General features: G+C 42.5%; 7 non-coding genes across 7 annotated transcripts; all 7 read left to right on the top strand.

Annotated features, from left to right (window-relative positions):
• Positions 1-478: 478 nt before the first annotated feature.
• TRNAC-GCA (transfer RNA cysteine (anticodon GCA)) lies at positions 479-550 on the top strand. The gene has a single exon. It is a non-coding gene; the product is annotated as a tRNA-Cys (tRNA).
• Positions 551-2643: 2093 nt separating this feature from the next.
• TRNAC-GCA (transfer RNA cysteine (anticodon GCA)) lies at positions 2644-2715 on the top strand. Its single transcript has one exon. It is a non-coding gene; the product is annotated as a tRNA-Cys (tRNA).
• Positions 2716-4807: 2092 nt separating this feature from the next.
• On the top strand, positions 4808-4879 carry TRNAC-GCA (transfer RNA cysteine (anticodon GCA)). The gene has a single exon. It is a non-coding gene; the product is annotated as a tRNA-Cys (tRNA).
• A 2091-nt stretch (positions 4880-6970) lies between these two features.
• On the top strand, positions 6971-7042 carry TRNAC-GCA (transfer RNA cysteine (anticodon GCA)). Its single transcript has one exon. It is a non-coding gene; the product is annotated as a tRNA-Cys (tRNA).
• A 4047-nt stretch (positions 7043-11089) lies between these two features.
• On the top strand, positions 11090-11161 carry TRNAC-GCA (transfer RNA cysteine (anticodon GCA)). Its single transcript has one exon. It is a non-coding gene; the product is annotated as a tRNA-Cys (tRNA).
• Positions 11162-13253: 2092 nt separating this feature from the next.
• Positions 13254-13325, top strand: TRNAC-GCA (transfer RNA cysteine (anticodon GCA)). Its single transcript has one exon. It is a non-coding gene; the product is annotated as a tRNA-Cys (tRNA).
• A 2102-nt stretch (positions 13326-15427) lies between these two features.
• Positions 15428-15499, top strand: TRNAC-GCA (transfer RNA cysteine (anticodon GCA)). The gene has a single exon. It is a non-coding gene; the product is annotated as a tRNA-Cys (tRNA).
• The last annotated feature ends 1123 nt before the right edge of the window (positions 15500-16622 follow it).

Raw genomic sequence — 16622 nt, 5'->3', positions numbered from 1 at the left:
ATCAAGAGGTCCCTAGCCCAAGTCCTGCTTCCCACTTCTCCTTTTAAGGAACAAAAAAAAAATTCTCTGTTACTTATTTCAATTTCTGGAGATTTCTTGAAAGTATGTCACAGAAAAACCACTAATTAAAAAGAGTTTTAGGTTTTATCTGCGTCCGTAAGAGGGTTGTGTGAAAGGACCAGCAGCCGGTCTCCATAGCAGTCCCTGTGACTAGTGAAGCAAGAGTAAGCTTGAGAGTGAATTGGCACCCTTGGCCTAGGACCTGCTGTCATGCTATGTATTTTGGTGTGAATAGTGAAGCATCAGGTGTGTTGAGTGTGTCCATCAGCTTGTAGCCAGGGGCATGAGTCAGGCTGTGTCCCAGACCCTGTGACTAATAAATCAGCAGGTGGTATAGAGAGCCTATAAAAGAGGAAGCCGTTCTGATGAGATCCACAGCAGCAGTTTCTAGTCCATCCACTTCCAGATAGTACAACAAGGGGGTATAGCTCAGTGGTAGAGCATTTGACTGCAAATCAAGAGGTCCCTGGTTCAAATCCGGGTGCCCCCTTAATACTTTAAAGAAGCTGTCAATTTCTTTCTGTATCGCTTTTTTCAATTCTTGGGGATTTTTTGAAAGTATGTCACACTAAAAACGACTAATTAAGCAAAATAGCTCAAAGTTTTATGTGCATCCTTATGACTCTTGTTGAAAATTAACAGTTTTCACACTCACACCCAGTAACTGCACCATGGATCAATCTGGGTGCCCCCTTCACACATGAAAGAAGCTTTCAATTTCTTTCTATATCACTTTCTACAATTCTTGGGGATTTATTGAAAGTATTTCACACTAAAACGACTATTTAAACAAAATAGCTCAAAGTTTTATGTGCATCCTTAAGACTGTTGTGCGAAAATTAACAGTTTTCACACTCACGCCCAGTAACTGCACCATGGATCAATTCGAGTAAAACAAGAGTTCGTACATTGGCACACAGGGACAAATTGAAATTTGTGTACACAGCATGATACTGTGTACTTTAATACATCTTTCTACATTCTGTAGTGTGCAGCACACAGATAATGTTTTACGGCATGGATTTATTAACAAGCATTGCTTCTAATAATTGAGCATATAGCAGAAATTGCAGGTGCAAAGAAAAAATACATAGGTAAACAAATCACAAGTTTCTAAATTCCACTGTATTTACCACAGCACAGCTGATTTGTTGTGCTTTAAGAAACACTGTGTGCCTGTACAGCAGCAAAGATGTGAGTGTGTGGACACTGTATGCCCGTAATGCTTTCACAAATGTCCTTATACTGTAACAGAAGTCTCTGCAGTTTTAGATTTGAGTTTGGACAGTAGCATGTGTGATTACTGATAGTAATATGTTTAAGAAACAAATGCCTGCATGCTGTTACTTGTGTCTTTCTCCAGTAGCACACCTATTTACTGTAATTAGTATGTAAGGTAACGTCGGCTAGACAAAACTGGACCCAAATGCTGGTACACTGTGACTGGCCTGTGTACTGTTTCCAGTGTGTTTCACTGTTATCACGCCAGCTTACCGTTACTAGAATGTACAGTAAGACTGGTCCAATATGTATACCATATCAAATTGTTTTACCATAAAACAAAGATATAGCATTGTTAAAGACATTACCACGTGAGGGACACAGAAATTGCATTTTAAAAGACATCTATGTGAACTTGCATCGATTAGAAGAGATAGTGACTGTGTGAGAGTTGTATGGTACTGCTAACCAAAGCACTGTTAAAAAGAAGTCTTTCCTCACTAGAGTTGTGTTCTGTCAATGTCTGAGGCAGTGGATTTTTAAATGAGCTAGGAGGCTTAGACTGGCTGAGTCACTGACAGCTTTGCACACTTACTGCAGAGAGTGAGCAGACGAGAGACTAAGACTGAAATTTAGGGCACAGAGTGATTGCAGAAGAGAGTAAGACTCACTCTCACTTCCAGCATGGTGAGTAGACAAGAGAGTAAGCTAGTCCCACAGCTGGAATCCCAGAGTAGGTATAACTCAGTGCTAGTCAGAGTCCATGGTATTATAGGTGACGTCTGCACTCTACAGCCTGCTGCTCGCAGTAATAAGGTGTGTGTGAAGGCATATTTCAGGAAAAGAGGATGTCTATAGCTCAGCAGTAAAGTATGTGACTGCAGATCAAGAGGTCCCCAGTTCAAGTCTTGCTTCCCACTTCTCCTTTTAAGGAACAAAAAAAAAATTATCTGTTACTTATTTCAATTTCTGGAGATTTCTTGAAAGTATGTCACAGAAAAACCACTAATTAAAAAGAGTTTTAGGTTTTATCTGCGTCCGTAAGAGGGTTGTGTGAAAGGACCAGCAGCCGGTCTCCATAGCAGTCCCTGTGACTAGTGAAGCAAGAGTAAGCTTGAGAGTGAATTGGCACCCTTGGCCTAGGACCTGCTGTCATGCTATGTATTTTGGTGTGAATAGTGAAGCATCAGGTGTGTTGAGTGTGTCCATCAGCTTGTAGCCAGGGGCATGAGTCAGGCTGTGTCCCAGACCCTGTGACTAATAAATCAGCAGGTGGTATAGAGAGCCTATAAAAGAGGAAGCCGTTCTGATGAGATCCACAGCAGCAGTTTCTAGTCCATCCACTTCCAGATAGTACAACAAGGGGGTATAGCTCAGTGGTAGAGCATTTGGCTGCAGATCAAGAGGTCCCTGGTTCAAATCCGGGTGCCCCCTTAATACTTTAAAGAAGCAGTCAATTTCTTTCTGTATCGCTTTTTTCAATTCTTGGGGATTTTTTGAAAGTATGTCACACTAAAACGACTAATTAAGCAAAATAGCTCAAAGTTTTATGTGCATCCTTATGACTCTTGTTGAAAATTAACAGTTTTCACACTCACACCCAGTAACTGCACCATGGATCAATCTGGGTGCCCCCTTCACACATGAAAGAAGCTTTCAATTTCTTTCTATATCACTTTCTACAATTCTTGGGGATTTATTGAAAGTATTTCACACTAAAACGACTATTTAAACAAAATAGCTCAAAGTTTTATGTGCATCCTTAAGACTGTTGTGCGAAAATTAACAGTTTTCACACTCACGCCCAGTAACTGCACCATGGATCAATTCGAGTAAAACAAGAGTTCGTACATTGGCACACAGGGACAAATTGAAATTTGTGTACACAGCATGATACTGTGTACTTTAATACATCTTTCTACATTCTGTAGTGTGCAGCACACAGATAATGTTTTACGGCATGGATTTATTAACAAGCATTGCTTCTAATAATTGAGCATATAGCAGAAATTGCAGGTGCAAAGAAAAAATACATAGGTAAACAAATCACGAGTTTCTAAATTCCACTGTATTTACCACAGCACAGCTGATTTGTTGTGCTTTAAGAAACACTGTGTGCCTGTACAGCAGCAAAGATGTGAGTGTGTGGACACTGTATGCCCGTAATGCTTTCACAAATGTCCTTATACTGTAACAGAAGTCTCTGCAGTTTTAGAACTGAGTTTGGACAGTAGCATGTGTGCTTACTGATAGTAATATGTGTAAGAAACAAATGCCTGCATGCTGTTACTTGTGTCTTTCTCCAGTAGCACACCTATTTACTGTAATTAGTATGTAAGGTAACGTCGGCTAGACAAAACTGGAACCAAATGCTGGTACACTGTGACTGGCCTGTGTACTGTTTCCAGTGTGTTTCACTAGTATCACGCCAGCTTACCCTTACTAGAATGTACAGTAAGACTGGTCCAATATGTATACCATATCAAATTGTTTTACCATAAAACAAAGATATAGCATTGTTAAAGACATTACAACGTGAGGGACACAGAAATTGCATTTTAAAAGACATCGATGTGAACTTGCATCGATTAGAAGAGATAGTGACTGTGTGAGAGTTGTATGGTACTGCTAACCAAAGCACTGTTAAAAAGAAGTCTTTCCTCACTAGAGTTGTGTTCTGTCAATGTCTGAGGCAGTGGATTTTTAAATGAGCTAGGAGGCTTAGACTGGCTGAGTCACTGACAGCTTTGCACACTTCCTGCAGAGAGTGAGCAGACGAGAGACTAAGACTGAAATTTAGGGCACAGAGTGATTGCAGAAGAAAGTAAGACTCACTCTCACTTCCAGCATGGTGAGTAGACAAGAGAGTAAGCTAGTCCCACAGCTGGAATCCCAGAGTAGGTATAACTCAGTGCTAGTCAGAGTCCATGGTATTATATGTGACGTCTGCACTCTACAGCCTGCTGCTCGCAGTAATAAGGTGTGTGTGAAGGCATATTTCAGGAAAAGAGGGTGTGTATGGCTCAGCAGTAAAGTATGTGACTGCAGATTAATAGGTCCCCAGTTCAAGTCTTGCTTCCCACTTCTCCTTTTAAGGAACAAAAAAAAAATGATCTGTTACTTATTTCAATTTCTGGAGATTTCTTGAAAGTATGTCACAGAAAAACCACTAATTAAAAAGAGTTTTAGGTTTTATCTGCGTCCGTAAGAGGGTTGTGTGAAGGGACCAGCAGCCGGTCTCCATAGCAGTCCCTGTGACTAGTGAAGCAAGAGTAAGCCTGAGAGTGAATTGGCACCCTTGGCCTAGGACCTGCTGTCATGCTATGTATTTTGGTGTGAATAGTGAAGCATCAGGTGTGTTGAGTGTGTCCATCAGCTTGTAGCCAGGGGCATGAGTCAGGCTGTGTCCCAGACCCTGTGACTAATAAATCAGCAGGTGGTATAGAGAGCCTATAAAAGAGGAAGCCGTTCTGATGAGATCCACAGCAGCAGTTTCTAGTCCATCCACTTCCAGATAGTACAACAAGGGGGTATAGCTCAGTGGTAGAGCATTTGACTGCAGATCAAGAGGTCCCTGGTTCAAATCCGGGTGCCCCCTTAATACTTTAAAGAAGCTGTCAATTTCTTTCTGTATCGCTTTTTTCAATTCTTGGGGATTTTTTGAAAGTATGTCACACTAAAACGACTAATTAAGCAAAATAGCTCAAAGTTTTATGTGCATCCTTAGGACTCTTGTTGAAAATTAACAGTTTTCACACTCACACCCAGTAACTGCACCATGGATCAATCTGGGTGGCCCCTTCACACATGAAAGAAGCTTTCAATTTCTTTCTATATCACTTTCTACAATTCTTGGGGATTTATTGAAAGTATTTCACACTAAAACGACGATTTAAACAAAATAGCCCAAAGTTTTATGTGCATCCTTAAGACTGGTGTGCGAAAATTAACAGTTTTCACACTCACGCCCAGTAACTGCACCATGGATCAATTCGAGTAAAACAAGAGTTCGTACATTGGCACACAGGGACAAATTGAAATTTGTGTACACAGCATGATACTGTGTACTTTAATACATCTTTCTACATTCTGTAGTGTGCAGCACACAGATAATGTTTTACGGCATGGATTTATTAACAAGCATTGCTTCTAATAATTGAGCATATAGCAGAAATTGCAGGTGCAAAGAAAAAATACATAGGTAAACAAATCACAAGTTTCTAAATTCCACTGTATTTACCACAGCACAGCTGATTTGTTGTGCTTTAAGAAACACTGTGTGCCTGTACAGCAGCAAAGATGTGAGTGTGTGGACACTGTATGCCCGTAATGCTTTCACAAATGTCCTTATACTGTAACAGAAGTCTCTGCAGTTTTAGAACTGAGTTTGGACAGTAGCATGTGTGCTTACTGATAGTAATATGTGTAAGAAACAAATGCCTGCATGCTGTTACTTGTGTCTTTCTCCAGTAGCACACCTATTTACTGTAATTAGTATGTAAGGTAACGTCGGCTAGACAAAACTGGACCCAAATGCTGGTACACTGTGACTGGCCTGTGTACTGTTTCCAGTGTGTTTCACTAGTATCACGCCAGCTTACCGTTACTAGAATGTACAGTAAGACTGGTCCAATATGTATACCATATCAAATTGTTTTACCATAAAACAAAGATATAGCATTGTTAAAGACATTACCACGTGAGGGACACAGAAATTGCATTTTAAAAGACATCTATGTGAACTTGCATCGATTAGAAGAGATAGTGACTGTGTGAGAGTTGTATGGTACTGCTAACCAAAGCACTGTTAAAAAGAAGTCTTTCCTCACTAGAGTTGTGTTCTGTCAATGTCTGAGGCAGTGGATTTTTAAATGAGCTAGGAGGCTTAGACTGGCTGAGTCACTGACAGCTTTGCACACTTAGTGCAGAGAGTGAGCAGACGAGAGACTAAGACTGAAATTTAGGGCACAGAGTGATTGCAGAAGAGAGTAAGACTCACTCTCACTTCCAGCATGGTGAGTAGACAAGAGAGTAAGCTAGTCCCACAGCTGGAATCCCAGAGTAGGTATAACTCAGTGCTAGTCAGAGTCCATGGTATTATATGTGACGTCTGCACTCTACAGCCTGCTGCTCGCAGTAATAAGGTGTGTGTGAAGGCATATTTCAGGTAAAGAGGATGTGTATAGCTCAGCAGTAAAGTATGTGATTGCAGATCAAGAGGTCCCCAGCTCAAGTCTTGCTTCCCACTTCTCCTTTTAAGGAACAAAAAAAAAATTCTCTGTTACTTATTTCAATTTCTGGAGATTTCTTGAAAGTATGTCACAGAAAAACCACTAATTAAAAAGAGTTTTAGGTTTTATCTGCGTCCGTAAGAGGGTTGTGTGAAAGGACCAGCAGCCGGTCTCCATAGCAGTCCCTGTGACTAGTGAAGCAAGAGTAAGCTTGAGAGTGAATTGGCACCCTTGGCCTAGGACCTGCTGTCATGCTATGTATTTTGGTGTGAATAGTGAAGCATCAGGTGTGTTGAGTGTGTCCATCAGCTTGTAGCCAGGGGCATGAGTCAGGCTGTGTCCCAGACCCTGTGACTAATAAATCAGCAGGTGGTATAGAGAGCCTATAAAAGAGGAAGCCGTTCTGATGAGATCCACAGCAGCAGTTTCTAGTCCATCCACTTCCAGATAGTACAACAAGGGGTATAGCTCAGTGGTAGAGCATTTGACTGCAGATCAAGAGGTCCCTGGTTCAAATCTGGGTGCCCCCTTAATACTTTAAAGAAGCTGTCAATTTCTTTCTGTATCGCTTTTTTCAATTCTTGGGGATTTTTTGAAAGTATGTCACACTAAAACGACTAATTAAGCAAAATAGCTCAAAGTTTTATGTGCATCCTTATGACTCGTTGAAAATTAACAGTTTTCACACTCACACCCAGTAACTGCACCATGGATCAATCTGGGTGCCCCCTTCACACATGAAAGAAGCTTTCAATTTCTTTCTATATCACTTTCTACAATTCTTGGGGATTTATTGAAAGTATTTCACACTAAAACGACGATTTAAACAAAATAGCTCAAAGTTTTATGTGCATCCTTAAGACTGTTGTGCGAAAATTAACAGTTTTCACACTCACGCCCAGTAACTGCACCATGGATCAATTCGAGTAAAACAAGAGTTCGTACATTGGCACACAGGGACAAATTGAAATTTGTGTACACAGCATGATACTGTGTACTTTAATACATCTTTCTACATTCTGTAGTGTGCAGCACACAGATAATGTTTTACGGCATGGATTTATTAACAAGCATTGCTTCTAATAATTGAGCATATAGCAGAAATTGCAGGTGCAAAGAAAAAATACATAGGTAAACAAATCACGAGTTTCTAAATTCCACTGTATTTACCACAGCACAGCTGATTTGTTGTGCTTTAAGAAACACTGTGTGCCTGTACAGCAGCAAAGATGTGAGTGTGTGGACACTGTATGCCCGTAATGCTTTCACAAATGTCCTTATACTGTAACAGAAGTCTCTGCAGTTTTAGAACTGAGTTTGGACAGTAGCATGTGTGCTTACTGATAGTAATATGTGTAAGAAACAAATGCCTGCATGCTGTTACTTGTGTCTTTCTCCAGTAGCACACCTATTTACTGTAATTAGTATGTAAGGTAACGTCGGCTAGACAAAACTGGACCCAAATGCTGGTACACTGTGACTGGCCTGTGTACTGTTTCCAGTGTGTTTCACTAGTATCACGCCAGCTTACCGTTACTAGAATGTACAGTAAGACTGGTCCAATATGTATACCATATCAAATTGTTTTACCATAAAACAAAGATATAGCATTGTTAAAGACATTACCACGTGATGGACACAGAAATTGCATTTTAAAAGACATCTATGTGAACTTGCATCGATTAGAAGAGATAGTGACTGTGTGAGAGTTGTATGGTACTGCTAACCAAAGCACTGTTAAAAAGAAGTCTTTCCTCACTAGAGTTGTGTTCTGTCAATGTCTGAGGCAGTGGATTTTTCAATGAGCTAGGAGGCTTAGACTGGCTGAGTCACTGACAGCTTTGCACACTTACTGCAGAGAGTGAGCAGACGAGAGACTAAGACTGAAATTTAGGGCACAGAGTGATTGCAGAAGAGAGTAAGACTCACTCTCACTTCCAGCATGGTGAGTAGCCAAGAGAGTAAGCTAGTCCCACAGCTGGAATCCCAGAGTAGGTATAACTCAGTGCTAGTCAGAGTCCATGGTATTATATGTGACGTCTGCACTCTACAGCCTGCTGCTCGCAGTAATAAGGTGTGTGTGAACGCATATTTCAGGAAAAGAGGATGTGTATAGCTCAGCAGTAAAGTATGTGACTGCAGATCAAGAGGTCCCCAGCTCAAGTCCTGCTTCCCACTTCTCCTTTTAAGGAACAAAAAAAAAATTCTCTGTTACTTATTTCAATTTCTGGAGATTTCTTGAAAGTATGTCACAGAAAAACCACTAAGACTTGGCGCCTCAACCAGACCGACGAAAACATGTCTGCTCTCAAAAACGCCACCCGCAAACACCACCAACTCCTCCGCGCAGCACGAAAATCAGCCTTCCAGAACAGACTAGACAGCAACGCCCACAACAGCAAGGAACTATTTGGCATCGTCAAAGAGCTCTCCACCCCGATGCCGAAAACAACTCCATCCCTCCCTCACAGGACCTCTGCGACTCCCTCGCAGCTTTCTTCCACCACAAGATCACCGACATCTACAACAGCTTCACCACAACCAACTCGAACCCTCCACCGGAACCCGCCACCGACAACACCACCATCCACACCTGGAACTCAACCTCCACTGAGGAAACCACCCGCGTCATGAACTCCATCCACTCAGGATCACCATCCGACCCCTGTCCGCACCACATCTTCAACAAAGCCGACAACATCATCGCACCCCACCTCCGAGACTTCATCAACACATCCTTTTCCACCGCCAACTTCCCGGAGAACTGGAAGCACGCTGAACTGAACGCCCTCCTAAAGAAACCAACAGCAGACCCCACCGAACTCAAAAACTTCCGGCCCATCTCGCTCCTACCGTTCCCCGCCAAAGTGATCGAGAAAATCGTCAACGCTCAACTCACCACCGCCCTGGAAACCAACGACTCACTCGACCCCTCACAGTTCGGCTTCAGAGCTAACCACAGCACCGAGACCGCCCTCATCGCAGCCACGGACGACATCAGATCCCTGACCGACAAAGGAGAAACCGTGGCCCTCATACTCCTGGACCTCTCTGCAGCATTCGACACGGTCTGCCACCGCACCCTGATACGTCGCCTAAGCAACGCCGGCATCAGAGGCAAGGCCCTGGAATGGATCACCTCCTTCCTCTCCGGAAGAACTCAGAGAGTCCGCCTCCCCCCCTTCAGATCCACGGCTACGGAGATCATCTGCGGCGTCCCCCAGGGATCCTCCCTCAGCCCCACCCTCTTCAACATCTACATGACCCCCCTGGCGAACATCGCACGCAAACACGGACTCAACCTCATATCCTACGCAGACGACACCCAGCTCATCCTATCCCTCACCAACGACCCCACCTCAGCAAGAACCAGACTACACGAAGGCATGAAGGAAGTAGCGAACTGGATGACAGACAGCCGGCTTAAACTGAATACAGAGAAAACGGAGGTCCTCATCCTCGGCCCTACACCAACCGCCTGGGACGACTCCTGGTGGCCTCCTGCCCTAGGCAGCACTCCCCAACCCACCAACCACGCACGCAACCTCGGTTTCATCCTGGACTCTTCCCTCTCCATGACCAGACAGGTCAACTCGGTGACCTCAGCATGCTTCAACACCCTCCGCATGCTCCGCAAGATCTTCCGCTGGATCCCCACCGACACCAGGAAGACCGTCACCCACGCCCTCGTCACCAGTCGCTTGGACTATGGGAACGCTCTGTACGCCGGCATCACCATCAAGCTACAGAGGAAACTACAACGAATCCAGAAGGCTGCTGCACGACTTATCCTGAACATACCCCGCCACAACCACATCTCCGGACACCTGAGGAAACTCCACTGGCTCCCAGTCAACAAGAGGATAACCTTCAGACTCCTCACCCACGCACACAAAGCCCTGCACAACCGCAGACCAGAACTCATCAACCACCGCATCTCCTTCTACACTCCTCCTCGCACCCTACGCTCGACCGGACAAGCCCTGGCAGCCGTACCACGCATTCGCAAAGCCACTGCCGGAGGCAGGTCCTTCTCTTACCTAGCAGTGAAGACCTGGAACTCCCTTCCCAGCCACCTTCGCGCCATACAAGACCACCTTCACTTCAGACGGCAGCTCAAGACCTGGCTCTTCGAGCATTGAACCCCCCCCCCCACAGCGCCTTGAGACCCTTACGGGTGAGTAGCGCGCTTTATAAATGCGACTGATTGATTGATTGATTGAATTAAAAAGAGTTTTAGGTTTTATCTGCGTCCGTAAGAGGGTTGTGTGAAAGGACCAGCAGCCGGTCTCCATAGCAGTCCCTGTGACTAGTGAAGCAAGAGTAAGCTTGAGAGTGAATTGGCACCCTTGGCCTAGGACCTGCTGTCATGCTATGTATTTTGGTGTGAATAGTGAAGCATCAGGTGTGTTGAGTGTGTCCATCAGCTTGTAGCCAGGGGCATGAGTCAGGCTGTGTCCCAGACCCTGTGACTAATAAATCAGCAGGTGGTATAGAGAGCCTATAAAAGAGGAAGCCGTTCTGATGAGATCCACAGCAGCAGTTTCTAGTCCATCCACTTCCAGATAGTACAACAAGGGGGTATAGCTCAGTGGTAGAGCATTTGACTGCAAATCAAGAGGTCCCTGGTTCAAATCCGGGTGCCTCCTTAATACTTTAAAGAAGCTGTCAATTTCTTTCTGTATCGCTTTTTTCAATTCTTGGGGATTTTTTGAAAGTATGTCACACTAAAACGACTAATTAAGCAAAATAACTCAAAGTTTTATGTGCATCCTTATGACTCTTGTTGAAAATTAACAGTTTTCACACTCACACCCAGTAACTGCACCATGGATCAATCTGGGTGCCCCCTTCACACATGAAAGAAGCTTTCAATTTCTTTCTATATCACTTTCTACAATTCTTGGGGATTTATTGAAAGTATTTCACACTAAAACGACTATTTAAACAAAATAGCTCAAAGTTTTATGTGCATCCTTAAGACTGTTGTGCGAAAATTAACAGTTTTCACACTCACGCCCAGTAACTGCACCATGGATCAATTCGAGTAAAACAAGAGTTCGTACATTGGCACACAGGGACAAATTGAAATTTGTGTACACAGCATGATACTGTGTACTTTAATACATCTTTCTACATTCTGTAGTGTGCAGCACACAGCTAATGTTTTACGGCATGGATTTATTAACAAGCATTGCTTCTAATAATTGAGCATATAGCAGAAATTGCAGGTGCAAAGAAAAAATACATAGGTAAACAAATCACAAGTTTCTAAATTCCACTGTATTTACCACAGCACAGCTGATTTGTTGTGCTTTAAGAAACACTGTGTGCCTGTACAGCAGCAAAGATGTGAGTGTGTGGACACTGTATGCCCGTAATGCTTTCACAAATGTCCTTATACTGTAACAGAAGTCTCTGCAGTTTTAGAACTGAGTTTGGACAGTAGCATGTGTGCTTACTGATAGTAATATGTGTAAGAAACAAATGCCTGCATGCTGTTACTTGTGTCTTTCTCCAGTAGCACACCTATTTACTGTAATTAGTATGTAAGGTAACGTCGGCTAGACAAAACTGGACCCAAATGCTGGTACACTGTGACTGGCCTGTGTACTGTTTCCAGTGTGTTTCACTAGTATCACGCCAGCTTACCGTTACTAGAATGTACAGTAAGACTGGTCCAATATGTATACCATATCAAATTGTTTTACCATAAAACAAAGATATAGCATTGTTAAAGACATTACCACGTGAGGGACACAGACATTGCATTTTAAAAGACATCTATGTGAACTTGCATCGATTAGAAGAGATAGTGACTGTGTGAGAGTTGTATGGTACTGCTAACCAAAGCACTGTTAAAAAGAAGTCTTTCCTCACTAGAGTTGTGTTCTGTCAATGTCTGAGGCAGTGGATTTTTAAATGAGCTAGGAGGCTTAGACTGGCTGAGTCACTGACAGCTTTGCACACTTACTGCAGAGAGTGAGCAGACGAGAGACTAAGACTGAAATTTAGGGCACAGAGTGATTGCAGAAGAGAGTAAGACTCACTCTCACTTCCAGCATGGTGAGTAGACAAGAGAGTAAGCTAGTCCCACAGCTGGAATCCCAGAGTAGGTATAACTCAGTGCTAGTCAGAGTCCATGGTATTATATGTGACGTCTGCACTCTACAGCCTGCTGCTCGCAGTAATAAGGTGTGTGTGAAGGCATATTTCAGGAAAAGAGGATGTGTATAGCTCAGCAGTAAAGTATGTGACTGCAGATCAAGAGGTCCCCAGTTCAAGTCTTGCTTCCCACTTCTCCTTTTAAGGAACAAAAAAAAAATTCTCTGTTACTTATTTCAATTTCTGGAGATTTCTTGAAAGTATGTCACAGAAAAACCACTAATTAAAAAGAGTTTTAGGTTTTATCTGCGTCCGTAAGAGGGTTGTGTGAAAGGACCAGCAGCCGGTCTCCATAGCAGACCCTGTGACTAGTGAAGCAAGAGTAAGCTTGAGAGTGAATTGGCACCCTTGGCCTAGGACCTGCTGTCATGCTATGTATTTTGGTGTGAATAGTGAAGCATCAGGTGTGTTGAGTGTGTCCATCAGCTTGTAGCCAGGGGCATGAGTCAGGCTGTGTCCCAGACCCTGTGACTAATAAATCAGCAGGTGGTATAGAGAGCCTATAAAAGAGGAAGCCGTTCTGATGAGATCCACAGCAGCAGTTTCTAGTCCATCCACTTCCAGATAGTACAACAAGGGGGTATAGCTCAGTGGTAGAGCATTTGACTGCAAATCAAGAGGTCCCTGGTTCAAATCCGGGTGCCCCCTTAATACTTTAAAGAAGCTGTCAATTTCTTTCTGTATCGCTTTTTTCAATTCTTGGGGATTTTTTGAAAGTATGTCACACTAAAACGACTAATTAAGCAAAATAGCTCAAAGTTTTATGTGCATCCTTATGACTCTTGTTGAAAATTAACAGTTTTCACACTCACACCCAGTAACTGCACCATGGATCAATCTGGGTGCCCCCTTCACACATGAAAGAAGCTTTCAATTTCTTTCTATATCACTTTCTACAATTCTTGGGGATTTATTGAAAGTATTTCACACTAAAACGACTATTTAAACAAAATAGCTCAAAGTTTTATGTGCATCCTTAAGACTGTTGTGCGAAAATTAACAGTTTTCACACTCACGCCCAGTAACTGCACCGTGGATCAATTCGAGTAAAACAAGAGTTCGTACATTGGCACACAGGGACAAATTGAAATTTGTGTACACAGCATGATACTGTGTACTTTAATACATCTTTCTACATTCTGTAGTGTGCAGCACACAGCTAATGTTTTACGGCATGGATTTATTAACAAGCATTGCTTCTAATAATTGAGCATATAGCAGAAATTGCAGGTGCAAAGAAAAAATACTGTACATAGGTAAACAAATCACAAGTTTCTAAATTCCACTGTATTTACCACAGCACAGCTGATTTGTTGTGCTTTAAGAAACACTGTGTGCCTGTACAGCAGCAAAGATGTGAGTGTGTGGACACTGTATGCCCGTAATGCTTTCACAAATGTCCTTATACTGTAACAGAAGTCTCTGCAGTTTTAGAACTGAGTTTGGACAGTAGCATGTGTGCTTACTGATAGTAATATGTGTAAGAAACAAATGCCTGCATGCTGTTACTTGTGTCTTTCTCCAGTAGCACACCTATTTACTGTAATTAGTATGTAAGGTAACGTCGGCTAGACAAAACTGGACCCAAATGCTGGTACACTGTGACTGGCCTGTGTACTGTTTCCAGTGTGTTTCACTAGTATCACGCCAGCTTACCGTTACTAGAATGTACAGTAAGACTGGTCCAATATGTATACCATATCAAATTGTTTTACCATAAAACAAAGATATAGCATTGTTAAAGACATTACCACGTGAGGGACACAGACATTGCATTTTAAAAGACATCTACTGTATGTGAACTTGCATCGATTAGAAGAGATAGTGACTGTGTGAGAGTTGTATGGTACTGCTAACCAAAGCACTGTTAAAAAGAAGTCTTTCCTCACTAGAGTTGTGTTCTGTCAATGTCTGAGGCAGTGGATTTTTAAATGAGCTAGGAGGCTTAGACTGGCTGAGTCACTGACAGCTTTGCACACTTACTGCAGAGAGTGAGCAGACGAGAGACTAAGACTGAAATTTAGGGCACAGAGTGATTGCAGAAGAGAGTAAGACTCACTCTCACTTCCAGCATGGTGAGTAGACAAGAGAGTAAGCTAGTCCCACAGCTGGAATCCCAGAGTAGGTATAACTCAGTGCTAGTCAGAGTCCATGGTATTATATGTGACGTCTGCACTCTACAGCCTGCTGCTCGCAGTAATAAGGTGTGTGTGAAGGCATATTTCAGGACAACAGGATGTGTATAGCTCAGCAGTAAAGTATGTGACTGCAGATCAAGAGGTCCCCAGTTCAAGTCTTGCTTCCCACTTCTCCTTTTAAGGAACAAAAAAAAAATTCTCTGTTACTTATTTCAATTTCTGGAGATTTCTTGAAAGTATGTCACAGAAAAACCACTAATTAAAAAGAGTTTTAGGTTTTATCTGCGTCCGTAAGAGGGTTGTGTGAAAGGACCAGCAGCCGGTCTCCATAGCAGTCCCTGTGACTAGTGAAGCAAGAGTAAGCTTGAGAGTGAATTGGCACCCTTGGCCTAGGACCTGCTGTCATGCTATGTATTTTGGTGTGAATAGTGAAGCATCAGGTGTGTTGAGTGTGTCCATCAGCTTGTAGCCAGGGGCATGAGTCAGGCTGTGTCCCAGACCCTGTGACTAATAAATCAGCAGGTGGTATAGAGAGCCTATAAAAGAGGAAGCCGTTCTGATGAGATCCACAGCAGCAGTTTCTAGTCCATCCACTTCCAGATAGTACAACAAGGGGGTATAGCTCAGTGGTAGAGCATTTGACTGCAGATCAAGAGGTCTCTGGTTCAAATCCGGGTGCCCCCTTAATACTTTAAAGAAGCTGTCAATTTCTTTCTGTATCGCTTTTTTCAATTCTTGGGGATTTTTTGAAAGTATGTCACACTAAAACGACTTATTAAGCAAAATAGCTCAAAGTTTTATGTGCATCCTTATGACTCTTTTTGAAAATTAACAGTTTTCACACTCACACCCAGTAACTGCACCATGGATCAATCTGGGTGCCCCCTTCACACATGAAAGAAGCTTTCAATTTCTTTCTATATCACTTTCTACAATTCTTGGGGATTTATTGAAAGTATTTCACACTAAAACGACGATTTAAACAAAATAGCTCAAAGTTTTATGTGCATCCTTAAGACTGTTGTGCGAAAATTAACAGTTTTCACACTCACGCCCAGTAACTGCACCATGGATCAATTCGAGTAAAACAAGAGTTCGTACATTGGCACACAGGGACAAATTGAAATTTGTGTACACAGCATGATACTGTGTACTTTAATACATCTTTCTACATTCTGTAGTGTGCAGCACTCAGATAATGTTTTACGGCATGGATTTATTAACAAGCATTGCTTCTAATAATTGAGCATATAGCAGAAATTGCAGGTGCAAAGAAAAAATACATAGGTAAACAAATCACGAGTTTCTAAATTCCACTGTATTTACCACAGCACAGCTGATTTGTTGTGCTTTAAGAAACACTGTGTGCCTGTACAGCAGCAAAGATGTGAGTGTGTGGACACTGTATGCCCGTAATGCTTTCACAAATGTCCTTATACTGTAACAGAAGTCTCTGCAGTTTTAGAACTGAGTTTGGACAGTAGCATGTGTGCTTACTGATAGTAATATGTGTAAGAAACAAATGCCTGCATGCTGTTACTTGTGTCTTTCTCCAGTAGCACACCTATTTACTGTAATTAGTATGTAAGGTAACGTCGGCTAGACAAAACTGGACCCAAATGCTGGTACACTGTGACTGGCCTGTGTACTGTTTCCAGTGTGTTTCACTAGTATCACGCCAGCTTACCGTTACTAGAATGTACAGTAAGACTGGTCCAATATGTATACCATATCAAATTGTTTTACCATAAAACAAAGATATAGCATTGTTAAAGACATTACCACGTGAGGGACACAGAAATTGCAT

This window comes from Pleurodeles waltl, chromosome 4_1 (assembly GCF_031143425.1).
Source record: "Pleurodeles waltl isolate 20211129_DDA chromosome 4_1, aPleWal1.hap1.20221129, whole genome shotgun sequence".
Classification (NCBI taxonomy): Eukaryota; Metazoa; Chordata; class Amphibia; order Caudata; family Salamandridae; genus Pleurodeles; species Pleurodeles waltl.
Note: the sequence above shows the minus strand (reverse complement) of the source record. Positions and strands in the feature narration are given on the sequence as shown.